Source organism: Ictalurus punctatus, chromosome 4 (genome assembly GCF_001660625.3).
Source record: "Ictalurus punctatus breed USDA103 chromosome 4, Coco_2.0, whole genome shotgun sequence".
NCBI classification, from domain to species: Eukaryota; Metazoa; Chordata; class Actinopteri; order Siluriformes; family Ictaluridae; genus Ictalurus; species Ictalurus punctatus.
In genome coordinates, this window is record NC_071284.1 from 9,162,640 (window position 1) to 9,178,284 (window position 15,645).

General features: G+C 37.0%; 1 protein-coding gene across 2 annotated transcripts in view; it reads right to left on the reverse strand.

Annotated features, from left to right (window-relative positions):
- The window catches only part of mical3a (microtubule associated monooxygenase, calponin and LIM domain containing 3a), a 110,475-nt gene that overhangs the window by 87,166 nt on the left and 7,664 nt on the right, over positions 1–15,645 (reverse strand). For both annotated transcript variants that reach the window (XM_053677912.1, XM_053677911.1), the window contains exon 2: positions 3,709–3,975. The gene's annotated coding sequence lies outside the window, so the exon portion shown is untranslated. The remainder of the gene's footprint in view (positions 1–3,708; positions 3,976–15,645) is intronic.

Below are 15,645 nucleotides of genomic sequence, written 5' to 3' on the forward strand. Positions count from 1 at the left end.
TTTGGATGTGTGCCATGTCAGTCAAACAGCCTTTTCCTGGGAAATTAAGTGGGTCTTGGCCACTTTTATTGAAGAAACATACCAGACCGGGCTCTCTGATAGAAACTTCCCTTACGTGTTAGCTAGATTGAACTTTTCAGGGTAAATAGAAAGCTGTTCTACTTCACATTTTTGGCAGAACGATTCGTTTAAATCTGACTCATTTCACATTTTTACTTATTGCACAATGTTCACAACCCTGGAGAGTTCTGTAACATCCTGCTAACAAATAAAAATATTGTACATATGGCTTGTAAAGAGGCAAGTATGTGTGTGTGTGTGTGTGTGTGTGTGTGTGTGTGTGTGTGTGTGTGTGTGTGTGTGTGTGTGTGTGTGTCTTGTGAGTTGCATTCATGTTCAAGTCTCCTCTTAAGGTGTAATGTCAACCAAATGTTATCTGGAACATTGTAGAAAGGGGACATTTACTGTTCAGCCCAGCAAATAGTACAGAATGATGAGGGACAGTGAACCAGAAAGACCTCAGTGATTACATCCAGTGTCACAGGGAGATAAATTAGAGGCGACAGAGGACGTACAATAACCTTTTATCAAACCCTGTTGTTCCTGTTTTGGGGGGGGGGGGGGTTCTTCATATTTAAGTATGTACAATACACTAAATCAGGAAAAGTCAATAGCACAGTGAATGACATTTCCTGCAAAGTCCTAGATTATAAACCAAAGTCAACACTGTAACGGACCAACATTTCTTTGTTGTTTTAGAAGCAACGAGACATACATTTTGGTGTGACACAGTAATTATGTAAAGGGGGTTACTGCCCTAGATAATCTGTCAGTCCCCTGTAAACAACAATATGTCATTTTTACATGACCTGCATACGCCTAAGTGTCTAAGTCAAAAGCTGGGGCCATGAAGGCTCTGAATGGAAGACCGTTTAGCAGCGCCAGAAATTTTTTGTTGTAATCCTGTTATGGAGCATACATGGAGCTGTTCTTGAACATGACTGAAAGTTATAAACATTAGATAAAAGAGTTAAAATATCCTGTTATCTGTATGCATGAGTGGTTTGAAGGATGTGGAGTGGTTGTACACCCCAAACCACACAAGAGGTGTTGCTTTAATGCTATCAGCACTATTTCGCTGTTCTAATCCCTCAACACACCCACACTCACACTCCTGAGCGCACTGAGATAATTAGTCTATACACTGAACTTCACTGTGTCATCCTGATAGACAGATGAAGTCTCAAATAGAATATAGTGTTTGACAACTGCATCTGCTGTCTGAGATATACAAATGTACTGTATAAGAGGTAATCATGGGTTTGTATATGAAATAAAACACTATGAGATGTGCTGTCAATGTATTATTGTCCTATAACAGCACATTGTAAATCATTTAATCCACTCATACCACAGCAATCCGCCAATGAGTACTATTTTACTCATTAAAAAAAGAATGTCACACTATTTACCCACAGTATTTATCCATTTAAAGGTTTATAGGGTCAAGGTTTTTTTTATTTGTCAGACACATAAAGGACCTTAAACCTATAAATAGATATATAGTATGTCCTTTTTTTTTCTTAATAAAAAAGTAATCATTGACAAATTGCTGTAACGTTCTGAAACATCCACAGAACAAGTTCGTTCCTGTTATCACTTATGTTATAACAGCAATGAATACTCATTACCTCACTAGTCTCTCTTCTCTCTCTCTCTCTCTCTCTCTCTCTCTCTTGAAAGCAATTGTTAGAAAGCAAACAAATGTAGCTTGTAATGTTACCTAGAAAGTAAGAAGCGTAGCAACAAAAAAAGTCATTTGTCCTGAAGACTTTCCTGTGGAAAGGACAAAGCTCCGAGACTGGCGCTTTATCATTCAATAAATGATAAAAACATCTCCTTATAGAACAATTCACTATATTAACAAGTATGCATTTTTCATTGTTAAATAACAGCACATTTTTAAAATAACATTATTAGTCTTAGATTATATTGAGCATCCCCTGTACCTGTGAATTAGGTGCTACTACTGAAATGATAACATATTAGAATGAGTGCGTTAACATAAACCTTTGATTAAGATAACCCTGTGAACACTGCCATAATATAAAGGCTGTTGATATAGAGAAGCATAAAGTTATTTTCTTTGCAAATTACATATATCATAAGCTCTTCCTAGAAAGCTTTCTGAGACTAACATCTACATTATTATAATGTCTTTGAATTGTATTGTTTCTACTTTGTACACTCCAGCTCTAATCAATATTAACTAATAGCTGAAAATTAAATTGTCATACTTTTTTTATTACATTAGAACGTGTTTTTGCAGTCCCTAGCCAAGGAGATATGACAAAATAGAACATGACAGTTATTACACTTATACAAAGTGAGATAATTAGTTATAGTGGAATAATCTTCATAATTTTTTTTTATTACGCAACGCATACAGTTCAAGTTTTAGTCTCTATAATAAAACATTTCTGCTGTCTTCATCACTGCAGTAGAATACCAACAATATCTAGAGTCACACCGCACACAGTTTCGATGTATTTCTATTTTAAGCAGGACAAAAATCCTATAAAAAATAATTTGCACTACCCAATGATGATGAGATGGTTTATAGAATGACACACTGATACCCTACATGTGCTAAGTATTAGCCTACAACATAATTCATGGAAAATGGCAACATAAATATTTAGATGTGGTATCTCTTTAGATGTTGTGTGCAAGAAATAGAAGAAAAACCTACAGAGAAAATCAGGATAACTCTGTAACAGCTATGGAACTACAGCTATGTAATGTAGGGAAAAGAACCCCTAGCATGTGTAATGCAATCCTATACAAAAGGAAGTGGTGATTTTTAAACAAAACATTGGTAAAACAGCGATGCTTTTATTGTGAAATCTTTGACTTTTACAGTATGTGCAAAATGAGATTCCTGTTAGTTGAGCAAATAAACATCTCCACTTTAATGGCTCATTACATTTTATGCAGTCTATAATGAGCTTACTCGATGCAACTGCTCGCACTGCAATGATCTATTGTCATCATGCAACAATCTGCAGACCTTTCAAATCGATAACAGTCAAACCATCAGAATCATGGCATTCAATCTCAATGATAATCATGTCTGCCATGCAGCATTATCATAAAGACAACTCACACATACAGGCTGGAAAGAGACATCTGTGTAAGGCTCGAGCCAGTATATTAGATTAATGTAGGTTTGCTAGGTAAACTGTACAGGGAACAGCTAGCGACTCCAACAGGAGCTGAAACCTTGCTAGTGCAGAGCTATTAAAAGAAGCTAATGGGAGCAGTGAAGAAAGCAACCCACAGAGAGCTTAGTGCTGATTACGTAACATCAGACACAGGGATTCACCTTTTATCGATATACGTAGGTCGGGCTTCAAACATATCTCAAATGTCATTCTTTATTTTCACACCTGCATTTCTTTTGAATGGGCATGGACAACAACAAAATAGGAGGAAACATCTTGTGATTCTGTCTCTTAAAACAGACGACTATTCCCTTATGATATAAGTGGTGTATGATGTCATCTGGTCACGATAAAGAAAGCTGAGAGGAAGGAAGCTCGGAATATTACATTGACATCAAGTAAATAAACAAGCACCCTTGCAAATAATGAAGCACACAGCAGGACCATCAAAGCAGAAGAGTGAAATGAACAGTATTATACTTACCCTGACAGCTACTACAGATCACAACGTCTGTCTGTTCCGAGCTTCCTCCTCTTCTCCCTCGTATCCTTTCTCTGTTTCCTATTCTTTCTTTCCTAGACCCATGAGATGCAGACTGGTCCAGAGCTCATTGCCATGGTTACAGGACGTGGAAGATCTCACGTGATTTGGTTGGCAGGCATGAGGAAAGGCAGATCAGCCCGCAGCCCCTCCTTCCTCAGATGACGCTGAGCATCCCGTCTGTTCACAAAGAGCAGCCTCAGAGTGCCCCTGCGAAGACACAATGGATATCTTAAGAAGATGAAGATGGGTGTGGCGAGCACAAGGAGGTGTGTGAGTGGTGTGTGTGTGTGTGTGTGTGTGTGTGTGTGGGGAGGGGGGGGGGGGGGTGTTTAGGGCTTTGAGTGAGTCAATGCACCCTTGTGAATATGTGTACAAAATGTACTGGTGTGCAGCGGGGCTGCCAGGATACAGGAATAACACACCAAGAAGACAGCCAGGCATTCCTGCGGCCTCCCAAATGTGGCTTCTTGACCCGCTCGCCCTGCACACTCTTAGAGAGGCAGTTATTTATATCAGAACAGACATGGGACAATTGCACTGCTCTTGCACCAGTGTGTGAGGTTTTGGGTTGTGTTATGGATATGACCCACAAAAAGCTTTCCTCTATTCTACACTATTCTTCTCTATGTCTCTTCATGCGATTGTACTTCCCTCAACTCATTTAAAACACAATTCATTACCTTCTAAGAACAAAATAGATTTATTTGTACCAAAAAGCTGGATAAATATTTGGACATTGACAAAGTTATTGTTATTTTAGCTGGAGGCACAGTATACTGGAGTTGAAATTAAAGAATGCCTTGAAAATGCAGACTTTCACAATTAATTTGAGGATTTTTACACCCTAATCAGGTGAACGGTGGTCCTTTTTAAGGGACCAAATGAAGTTGGACAATTGGCTGCTCGGTTGTTCTATGGCCAGGGGTGTTATTCATTATTTCACTTATGAGTAAGCAGAGAAAAGGTCTAGAGTTGATTTCAAGTGTGGCATTTGCATTTAGAATCTGTTACTGTAAATTGCCAATATGAAGTCCAAAGTGCTGTCACTGCCAGTGAAGCAAGCCATCATTGGTCTGAAAAATCAAAACAAACCCATCAGAGAGAAAGCAAAACAATGAGATGGGACCAAATAATCTATTTAATACATTCTTAAAAAAGTAAGAAAGCACTGGTGAACACTCGGTTACACTAAAAGATCCAGAAGGCCATAGAAACTAACTGTGGTGAATGAAAGAAGAATTATTTCCCTGGTGACAAAAACAACACTTCACAACAGTTGACCAGATCAAGAACACTTGATCTTACACTTGATTTACTTCACCAGAGTAAATACAGAGATTACCGCAAAATTTAAACCATTGGTAAACCCCCAAAACAGGAAGACCAGATTAGGCTTTGCCAAAAAATTTTTTTTTAAGTCTGTACAGTTCTGGAACTACATCCTGTGGACAGATGAAACAAAGGTCAGCTTTTACCAGAATTATAAGAGAAGGAAAGGAACTGCTCATGATCTGAAGCATACTATCTCATCTTATGGCTGTCAATGGAACTGGTTCCCTTGTATTTATTGATGATGTGACTGCTGACAAAAGCAGCGGGATAAATAGTGATGTGTAAGGCTAAATTATTTGATCTGATTTATCCAAATGCTTTCAAATTCATTGGATGGTGCTTCACAGTACAGATGGACAATGACCAAAGCATCCTTTGAAAGCAACCCAAGAATTGTTTAATGGCAAAGGAGTGGAATGTTTTGCAATGGCCAAGTCAGTCACCTGACCTGAATCCAATTCAGCACCCTAAGAACAAGCAGGAACTGAAGACAGCTGTAATAAAGGCCTGGCAGAACATCACCAAGGAAGAAACCCAGCATCTGGTGATGTCTATGGGTTAAAGACTACTGAAAGTCACACCTTTTACTCAATTTGAATGTAATTACCATCAAATTAAAGCTGAAAGTCTGCACTTTGATTTAAACAAAGGGGCAATTTAGACAAATCAATCCACCTATTGGCAAAATGAGAGTGAATTATATTCAACCTGCTTAACAATTTGTTTCAAAGAACTCATTTTGCAGACTTTTCTCACTGAGCCTTTTGATTAAAATATCTTAAATGAGGTTTAAGTACACTGTAAAACCGGATAAGTTCATTTAACTCAAAAAATTTGAGGAAACTAATTACCTCAAAACTTTTAAGTTGAAAAATCAATTTCTTTAAGCCAAATACACTTAAATATAACAAGTTTGAGTTCATTTTTTGTTATATATAAGTGTATTTGGCTTAAAGAAATTGATTTTTCAACTTAAAAATTTTGAGGTAATTAGTTTCCTCAAATCTTTTGAGTTAAATGAACTTATCCGGTTTTACAGTGTAGTAAGAAATAAGCCAGGGATTACTTTAGCTCTGTACAAGTGGTAGATCCAGCAGTTTGTGCCCTGTGTATGACTTTCACGATATCAAAATGTCCTTAAATCAACAAGCAGAGATAAGGGAAATATCCACTCATTCACAGGCAATGAGGTCCAACTGCATTAATTACACAGTATTAAAATTGGGGACTGTTTCACATGAACTTAGCTGGACACAGTTAGTTCAGTCATCTGAAATGATTTCATAGGGAAAAGGCATGCATTACTAGAAGAAACAAAGTTGAACATTTCCTTTGTAAAAGCTCGATTGTGCTGTGACTTTCTGACATTGATGTGGCGTATGTGGTGTATCTTGTTGAATTCAAACACTGGGTTGATCACAGTGGAATCTAATTGGTCCAGTGTGGAGGAGCATTGGGCAAATGAAGGAGCGCCTTTGTGTCATGGATGCGTAGGCTAAATGAGTGCACTGGGACTGGGGCTGTGACATAATGACCACACAAGTACAATGCTCTGGTCTGCTACAATAATGACGGATATTCAGTTTCATTTAGGAGGAAATTATCAGCAAATACCAGACACATGGTTTTGAAAGGGTGTGTGTAGATAACTCATTATAATTATTTCTTATGTGTCTTCTGGTTCCCAAAGTCATGTACAACACTCTTTGGTATAATGTGAACCTCTTTGAAAAATCTGCAAGTAAATCTACTTAGTTCTAATTAGTGATATCTCAGTCGGACACATGCAGGAAGCCTGAGGTAGGCTTTCTATTTTCATGCATTTTGAATAAGCTTTCTTCTCCATGCACTGAAGTCGTAGGTTAAGTGTGTAAGAGTCATGAATAAAACATAAGAAGCTTGTCGGCTTTCAAAAGGCGGAGTCAATGAAGAAGGTTGTCTTCCCAATAATACAACAGCTGTACATAGCTATTGGCCCATGTGGGCACACTTGGTTGTGTTCTTATTGATTGATAACTGACAGTAGCAAATTGACACTAGCCAACTGTGGGCTTTTCCTGTCAATCAGAGAGATGCTCGGAAAAAAAATCAAGCTGTTATCATCAATGTATACAAAACTGATAAAGCTGGGAAGAAAAATTATTTATAAAAAATAATGAACATTGCTTCATCCTTATGCTTCATGTTATGTTAGTTTCAGATTTCCAGTACTGGCATTGATTATTGCCATCTATTACTATAACCCATTTGTAAAGTTTGGGAAAGAAGCTGATTGAAAACCCCAAGGCCCCTTTGGTGGTATTTTGGGGATATGGATATATACTCAGCAAAAAAAGAAACGTCCTCTCACATTCAACTGCTGTTATTTCCAGCAAATTTCTTAACATGTGTAAATATTTAAATTAACATAAAAAGATTCAACAACTGAGACTTAAACTGGACAAGTTTCAGGGACATTTGATGAACAGAAACTCTCCACTCTTCCACCAAGGCATTTGCAACTTCTCCATCACATCTGCCTGGGACACATGGTTACATGTAATTTTCCACTGCAAGGACGATCAGCTGTCCTTCCTGACTACTACAGTGCCATGACTGTGCACACAGAGCAGAGCTGTTGAAGGCTTGTATACACTTTATATACTGCTAAATATACTGAATATAGATAAACTATCACATAGTTCCATTTAGCAAAGTCTGAAATGAACACATATACATATACTGTAGGTTGTGCTATTACTATTGGAAGCAGATCAGTACACTGAAATTTCTCTAAACTAGGGACAAAAGGGCTAGTTAGTTGTCTAGCTTTCTCTATGGGATCAAATAAGCATTACACATGTGTAACTAAAAACCTGTGTGCTAGTGTTTAGAGAGAGAAAGACAGAAAAAATACAGGTAAGGTTACTGTCATTGGAATCTGTTACACTCTCTCGGTATCAGAGTAATCAGAATGGGTTTATATTGCAAAGTGCTGTAACCTGCCCTAAACAGGTCATCTTTCAGAACCAGGTCAAATGCAAATTAGACATGTGCAACATACAGTATTTGTGAAACAACATTTACTGGAGTGAGAATAAATAAATAAATAAATAAATAAATAAATAAAAGAGCTCCATATAATCTTCTTGTTCACTTCTAATAATAAATTGTCGTTATTGCGGTCAAACCAAAATAGCCAATTGCAAGCAATACAAATTCAAGTGGACCTACAACACAGACATCTCATTTCTTCTGGAGAAACAAGCAAAGTATCAGTGCAAACATCTCCAGAACAGTAAATTCTTTGACTGGTGAGAGCTCTCCTCTGTCCAGCCAGTTTACTGGGTCTACGCTGAGTGTAAGATCATCAATATTTATCATTCTGGTCATTGTCTGTGGAATATCAGCATATACAAACCCACCAGTTGAGATGAAAGCTATCAGGCTGTGGTAGTGCTCCCTGTTAAAGCACTGTTGCATAATGTTGGGACTAGAACATGCAAATGACTCAAGGTCAAAATTTGCTTTGAGCACACCATATGCCCACATAGATGATATTCCCAATGGTGGAATCGTTATGCTATCTTGGAAGAATTCAGAGGATTATTGAATTTTAATGGGAATAAATCCTAAAATAGTAACTGGAACATGAGAGATATCCAATCCATCAGCGGACACATTGTACATGAATGCAGATGGGCTACAATCAGTAACTGTGTTCCTACAAGGTGCACATTTTGTATGTGGCAGATAGCTAAGCTAATAAACTGGCAATTAATTATATTTTAACATGACATTGAGCAGCACAACCCTTTTTAAATCCTCCCAAATTCTCATATATCACACTACTGGCTTCCTGTAGCTTCCATCATCAGATTTAAAACACTGACACTTGCATACAAAGCAAAAAAAAAAAAAAACAACAAATGGTGCAATTCTCACCTAATTGAAGGAACTTTTTATGTTTCCTTTGAGCCACAAGCATGACTCGACACATACTCTCTCAAGGTACAAGGAAGACAAGACATTTCAAGACTGTGCTGTCTCTGTTGTGGCACCAAGTTGGTGGAATGAAAACCTAAAAGTCTCAATCTGTTCCTTGTCTTTGTTGCTACCCTAGCCCCTCTCTAACCTGATTTCTTTATACCATGACCTATTTTACCTAGCATGAGGTATGTTTATTTGAAGGAGACTACAAAGCACTGCAATGAATTGGCATCCCATACAGAGTGTATTCCTGCTTCGTGCCCAGGGTTTCCAGGATTGGCTTTGGCTTCACCACGACCCTGACCAAGATAAAATGATTATTGAAGATGATTTAATGACTTACAAAGCACTTCTCTCCATCACTCTGTAAAAGGGCACATGCCCAGTGCTGTAAATTTAAATGTACTACAACCAATACAGTTGTCAAACACATGTTCAGCATGCTCAAGAGGAACACAACCCTTTCCTCAAGCTGTTCACTGTGGACGGGTCATTACATGACATCCTACATTTGTGACCAGGAGTATAAATTCCAGTGTACAGTGTATAGAAGGATACTTAAAGTGTACAAGTCATTGATGTCGCCAGAAAAAGGAACAAATCAGTGCCTGGTGAGTGACAGCAAGTAGCACAGAGCTACCAGACAGTCGTTTGATCTTATTGGCATTCCATTTGGTTCAGAAACAAGTGATTTGAAGTATTGATCAGTGTGTGGCTCTTTAACCAGACATAAGCAGGTCAGCTATTGATTTATAGGCTGCTCTTCTCTGAATCTCTGGTTCATGTCATTCTCAGGAAGCAGCAGGTTCAGGAATATAGTATCCAGGAATTATAGTGATTTAACATATCAACTGAAAAACAAACATCCATAAAGCTGTAGTTCCATTCAGCCCATACTTTTGGCGTATGCTTAAATAAAAGCCTAATTTATTTTATAATATGATTTACAAGTAGATTTCTGTTTTCCCCAAACTGTATCTGTGTAATACATTAACAAATATTTTTAAAAGCAATGTATTTTCCACACTGCACCTTGAGTATACAGTATACAGTGCATCCTGTTTTGTTTAATAGGTTAGGTTAATAGTACTGAGGAAGCATCAGTTGCTTTCCCGCCAACCTTCTTTTTTCCCCCCCTAGGGCACAATAAAATGGTTAGGTCTCATTTTCATGTGAAGGTTATAAAGAAACTATGAGCATCAATGACTGTGTTTATCTATATACTGAAAATGAATCACAAGGTATAAGGACACTTCAATGTAAACATTGCATAATTTATAACCTAATGCCCACTTTGTCACAAGTTAGACATGATTTATGAGGGTGAACATTATTTCAGACTTTAAACAGCCTCAGGACTGTTTTCTATTTAGGAAAATGTTTTTCTTTTTTTTCTGTTTTTTAACTGATCTAGAGTTACAGTTTTTTAGTTTACTAGTTGAAACCTAAATCTTAAGCTAAATGATTAGTTTTTGATTAATTCTATCAATTAATCTTTATGCTAGGAGTAGGTTTAATCTCAGTTCAGAAAACTAACCCACATAACGTTAATTGACAGACATAATTTTCAAATTTTTTATTATATTACTATTTAATCCCTCCTTATCCTCTGTCCTCTTACTTAAGGACAGTGTAGTTGTTTTCTCTGTTTCAACATGTAGTATTTTAAGTCCCTAGTTGTGATTCATCATCCAACAGTTACACAATGATCCTAAAAGCCAGCCAGACCACAACGTTTTGCTATGTTACACAACCCAAACCTGTAAATGCAGTAAACGCTGTTTGCCATTACTGCAAGCTTGCAATATCTGTCCCTTCCTTAAAAATGCCCAACTCTGCTTTAGCTAAAGACTATAAAGCAGTAGGAGTGAACATGTGGTATTTAACATTTGGCTGAACTCCCTGCCTTGATGTCATGCTATAAAAATGCTGAGCTTTAACATGATCCATGGCATCCATGAAAGAAGCAGTAAGCAAGCGAGGTGTCTTACTGGGTAGGAGCTAATTAGGCATGCTGTGATTACAAACACGAACGAATAGATAACTTTCCAAACACAAAGTAACGGTTATGAGGCAGCTACTGTAATTTTTTAGGGTTGTGTTTGATCATTCAAATATAGCATTACAAAATAAAACTACTGCAGTTCTTTTGTTTAATTTACAGGTCAAATTACAGTATTGAAGCATACTAATAATAAAAAAGAGGAATAAAAATGGCACGGTATGCTGTTATAGGAAACAATCAACAACTGAGTTGATTGTTTTCCAATAACGGTACAACCCGAAGCTTAAGAGGATATATTCCTCTTAAATGACGCCAGCAATTAAAATCTTTTATTTATTAAAGAATGTCATGTCATGCTCTCTATCCATTTATATACATTTAATGTTGTGGAATATCCATGAAATAAGTTAGTTTATCAGTTTTTTTTTTAATAGCAGCTATAAACAGTAATTCTCTCACTAGCCACATAACTGAGACCCACAAAGTACAAAAGTCTAGTTTATCCTGAAGACAGCTTTATATGACATTCTTTTAAAACGTATACATGTTACACAAATATCTTCTTAATGAATGAAAGGACAGAGCAACTTTTATAGTTGTTCATTGTTAAATAAACACTAGTTTAAAATCTGTTTATTGTTAGGCCTAAATTAGTTGCATATTCATCATACAAGTCACTGTGAATTAGACATTGCTATAGAGACTATACCATATTAGAACAACTGCAATACTACGGTATGCCTTGTTGCCAACTTATCAGAGAGAGTGCTGTAAGCACCTTCTGACCAATCAAGATTCAACAATTCAACAGCATATTGGAATAAATGTGTATAATCCTTTGCATTCTTGGGGATTAAAAAAAAATCTCCAAAAGGTTCTTCACACCCAGTCCACCTTTTCTTCAAATGTATTCTTCTAATCAGTATTGGGTTTTGTTTGAATTTGTTTGAATTTATTCTCTTCATTATTCTATTCCATTGTGTATTTTAGCACTAGCCTTTTCTATTTCAATTCATTTTCTTTATTCTATTGATGTATTATTTTTGCCATGTCTTGTATTGTCTTTGAAATCACCATGGCTTCCTAACTCCAATAAATGATTCAATTCATTGTTGCAAACTAAAGTTATTCAGTTATTCTTGGATGTCTTCATTTACATCCATGAGAATCAGTCCCATAAGAGAATCAATAAACTCTGATATACTCATTCCATGCTGCATTATTTTACCCTGCTAGAAATTCACTGTACACACACTCACACACACACACACACACACACACACACACACACACACACACACACACACACACACACACACACATACAGTGCAGCTGTTCAAATATTGGGACATGTGATTGCAGCCGGATACAAAGGGTCTTTTTTCAGTTTGAGCTAAGAGACAGAAAGAAGAGGACAAAGTCTCCCATTTGACCGCTCTGTGTCCCCAGCCAAAAGAAAGCTTTGTCTAACACACTGCATAGCGATGCACTGGAGCTCTCTCCAACAACTCCAAAACAGCATGGCATCCTTCAGTCTTTAACCAGAGACAGCACAAACAAATCACTCCACAAGATCACAGATTTCCCATACTGCCACAGTCCAAGTAAATCAAAGATGGCATATGGCCTCATAAGAACATTTTAGGGGAATTTTAATTACTCATATTCTTTACCAATATATTAAATATTGTGTGATTTGGGGTTTTACAGAGCATCTTTTCAAACTGGCATCTCTGACACTTTCCAACAGGGAGGGATTTGAAGCATTTCTCTTGTAATTACCTTCAAGAGAGCAGGAAGTGTGAAATGTCCTATTGAGAACACTTGAGCTGTGAATGACTTTCATAAGCACTTAGTATTATCCGTTCATTTACATTTACAATATTTAGCAGAAGCCCTTGTAGTCTTCATCAAATACATCCTCATGCTAGTACAAATAGGTCAGGATCTAAGGAAATTATCTAGCTAAAAGAATGATAGAATGGAGTTAGTAAACCGATCTTCTCATGATGCCATCCACTTCTGACCACATAACAACAGGTGGCTTGCTGGCATTATGTAATGTACTTAAGGGTGAAAAACAAAGATTCTGCAATTCTCTTCAGCATGAATGTTCTCTTCTGAAATTTTCTGGTGACTCAGTGTTAACAGACATCCCTTTTAACCGCACTGCTCCAAAATATTTTTAAATTATAAAATGAATAAAATAGGGAATACAACTTAGTTGAGCATGCTGTTGTGATGCTATTACAGCATGTCACAAAGTATTTCATTCCTCTTATATCATCATCCATCCATCTTCCGTACCACTTTTCCTACACAGGGTTGTGGGAAGCCTGGAGCCTATCCCAACGAACTTGTGGCACAAGGCGGGGGACACCCTGAATGAAGTGCCAACCCACTGCAGGGCACAATTGCGCACACACTCACACACCACAGACATTTTAGAGGTGTTAATCTGTCTACAGTGCATGTCTTTGGACTGGGGGAGAAAACCGGAGTATCTGGAGGAAACCCCCAAAGCATAGGGAGAACATACAAACTCCATGCACATAGCTCGGAGGCGGGAATCAAACCTGCTAACCACTAAGCTACTAAGCCACCATGCCCCCCTACAACATATCATACTTTTGATCAATTTATAGTTACATTTAATATTGTGGAATGACCACGAAATAAGTTACTTTCCTTTTTTTTATATAAAAAAAGTCAATTTATAATTACATTTAATGGTGTAAAATGTCCTCAAGTTAGTTGTCACATACACTTACTGAGAAACTGCTAAAAGTTACAATAAATTCTCTGCTCTTAGACATTCCTGTGTAAAATTACAGCTTTACCTCTAACTGCTGCAAAGTGCTGACACTGAAGACTCCTTTCATAAATGTTAAATCATTCTCAAAATATATTTTTTTTGTCAAATAACACCACAATTTGAATCTGTTAAATATTAGACTTAGATAACATGGAGTGAAACATAACCCCTCTGAATTACCGATAGCGCATTAGAACGAGAACATTCATACAAACCTGTAATTTGCTGTGATAGAAAATTAATCAACACCTCCTGACTAGAGAATTCAACTGTGCTATGATATAAAATCAGTTAAATTCGTAGCATTGGAATTTCCAGAATGGAAACAGAATGTGAGTTTGTGGCCTGAATATCTGGATAAACATGAATTAATCCATCACGGTAAGCTGAGCTGAGACTTAAGAAACAGTCATCCTTCTTTCCTTTACTCCACCAAGGGATTCCTCAGTGCTTACAAGCTGCCTAATGAATATATAATAAAGGCATGAAAGCATTTTTATTGGATGATTCAAAAATTCCAACATGATTTTACGATCCATGGCATGCTTTAGGATTAGAACTTGGTAAAAATACCTTCCAACCAAGTCCACTCTGATTGATCTTCTGGAGCAAAAGGTTTTAATCACTCTGGATCAATCTGGATCTCCAGCACTTCTGTAACTGCTGTATGTATATATATATTATTTGACATTTTAATTAAACTCTATTAGTATTGTTGCATATTTTTACTTACTGATTTTTTTTTTTTTGTATTAAACTGAATTCTATTAAGACTCTGGCACTGAAAGTTTGTATTTTTACTTGGTGTAAATGTTTGGCTTGATGTTTGAGGGTTTTTAAGAACATACCACAGCAAATTTATAACAATCTTACTGTTGATGTCACAGTCAAGCATAGAGCTGAGTTGAGCTGATCGTAACACACTAGGAAAATTATAAGCAAGAGACAGCAGAAAGCTGGTCATTTTCTTAATAATTCACCTCAGATGATGAAATATTCACGTAGGCACTGAATATTTTGTGACGCTATTTTACGACACCCTTGGACATAAAGCAAGTCAGTATATTAACATAGTGCCAGTTTTTAAGGTAAACTGTTGGTAATGTTTCTAAGTAAAAGATACACTCCAGTTCAGTACTCGCTGCCTGCCTCCTGATTTCATTACACATCCAATTCAAGAGAAGTAAATACAGATGATATCACAAATATGTCATCTGCTTACAATGCTTAATGGAGGAAAAAGGAAACAGGAAGTGGAATAAGGACACAGTGTTAAAACAGCTAAATGGTAGACTAATCCTAATGACCAGCCAGTATATATTATGGTACCACAAAAGTTTGGCATGCACAGAATGCATACAGGTCTACAAAATGGACCAGCTCTAGCTTGCTAAAATGAACACACACGCACATCATGCGCAACCAAGCCAATAAAATTTATGGAAGATGTTAGTAATGCAAATACGTATGTGCTGGCAATCATTTGTACGGCCTCTCATTTACAGGTGTTTTGCCAAGAATGACATCATCACAATTACAATTACAGAACTGTTTATTGGTGTATTTTCAGAGTGAATGTTTCTTTAATGGGCAGTTTGTGCAAATTAAGAATAAAGATTCATTTCAGGAACAACCTAAGCAGGTAAAACGGTTTGATAGTTTAACTGTAGTTAGGTTTTCTACTGAATTGTGTCACTTTATAAAACATTTATAGCAGTGGAAGAATATACACAGTGAGAAGCTTCTGGTGAGCAGA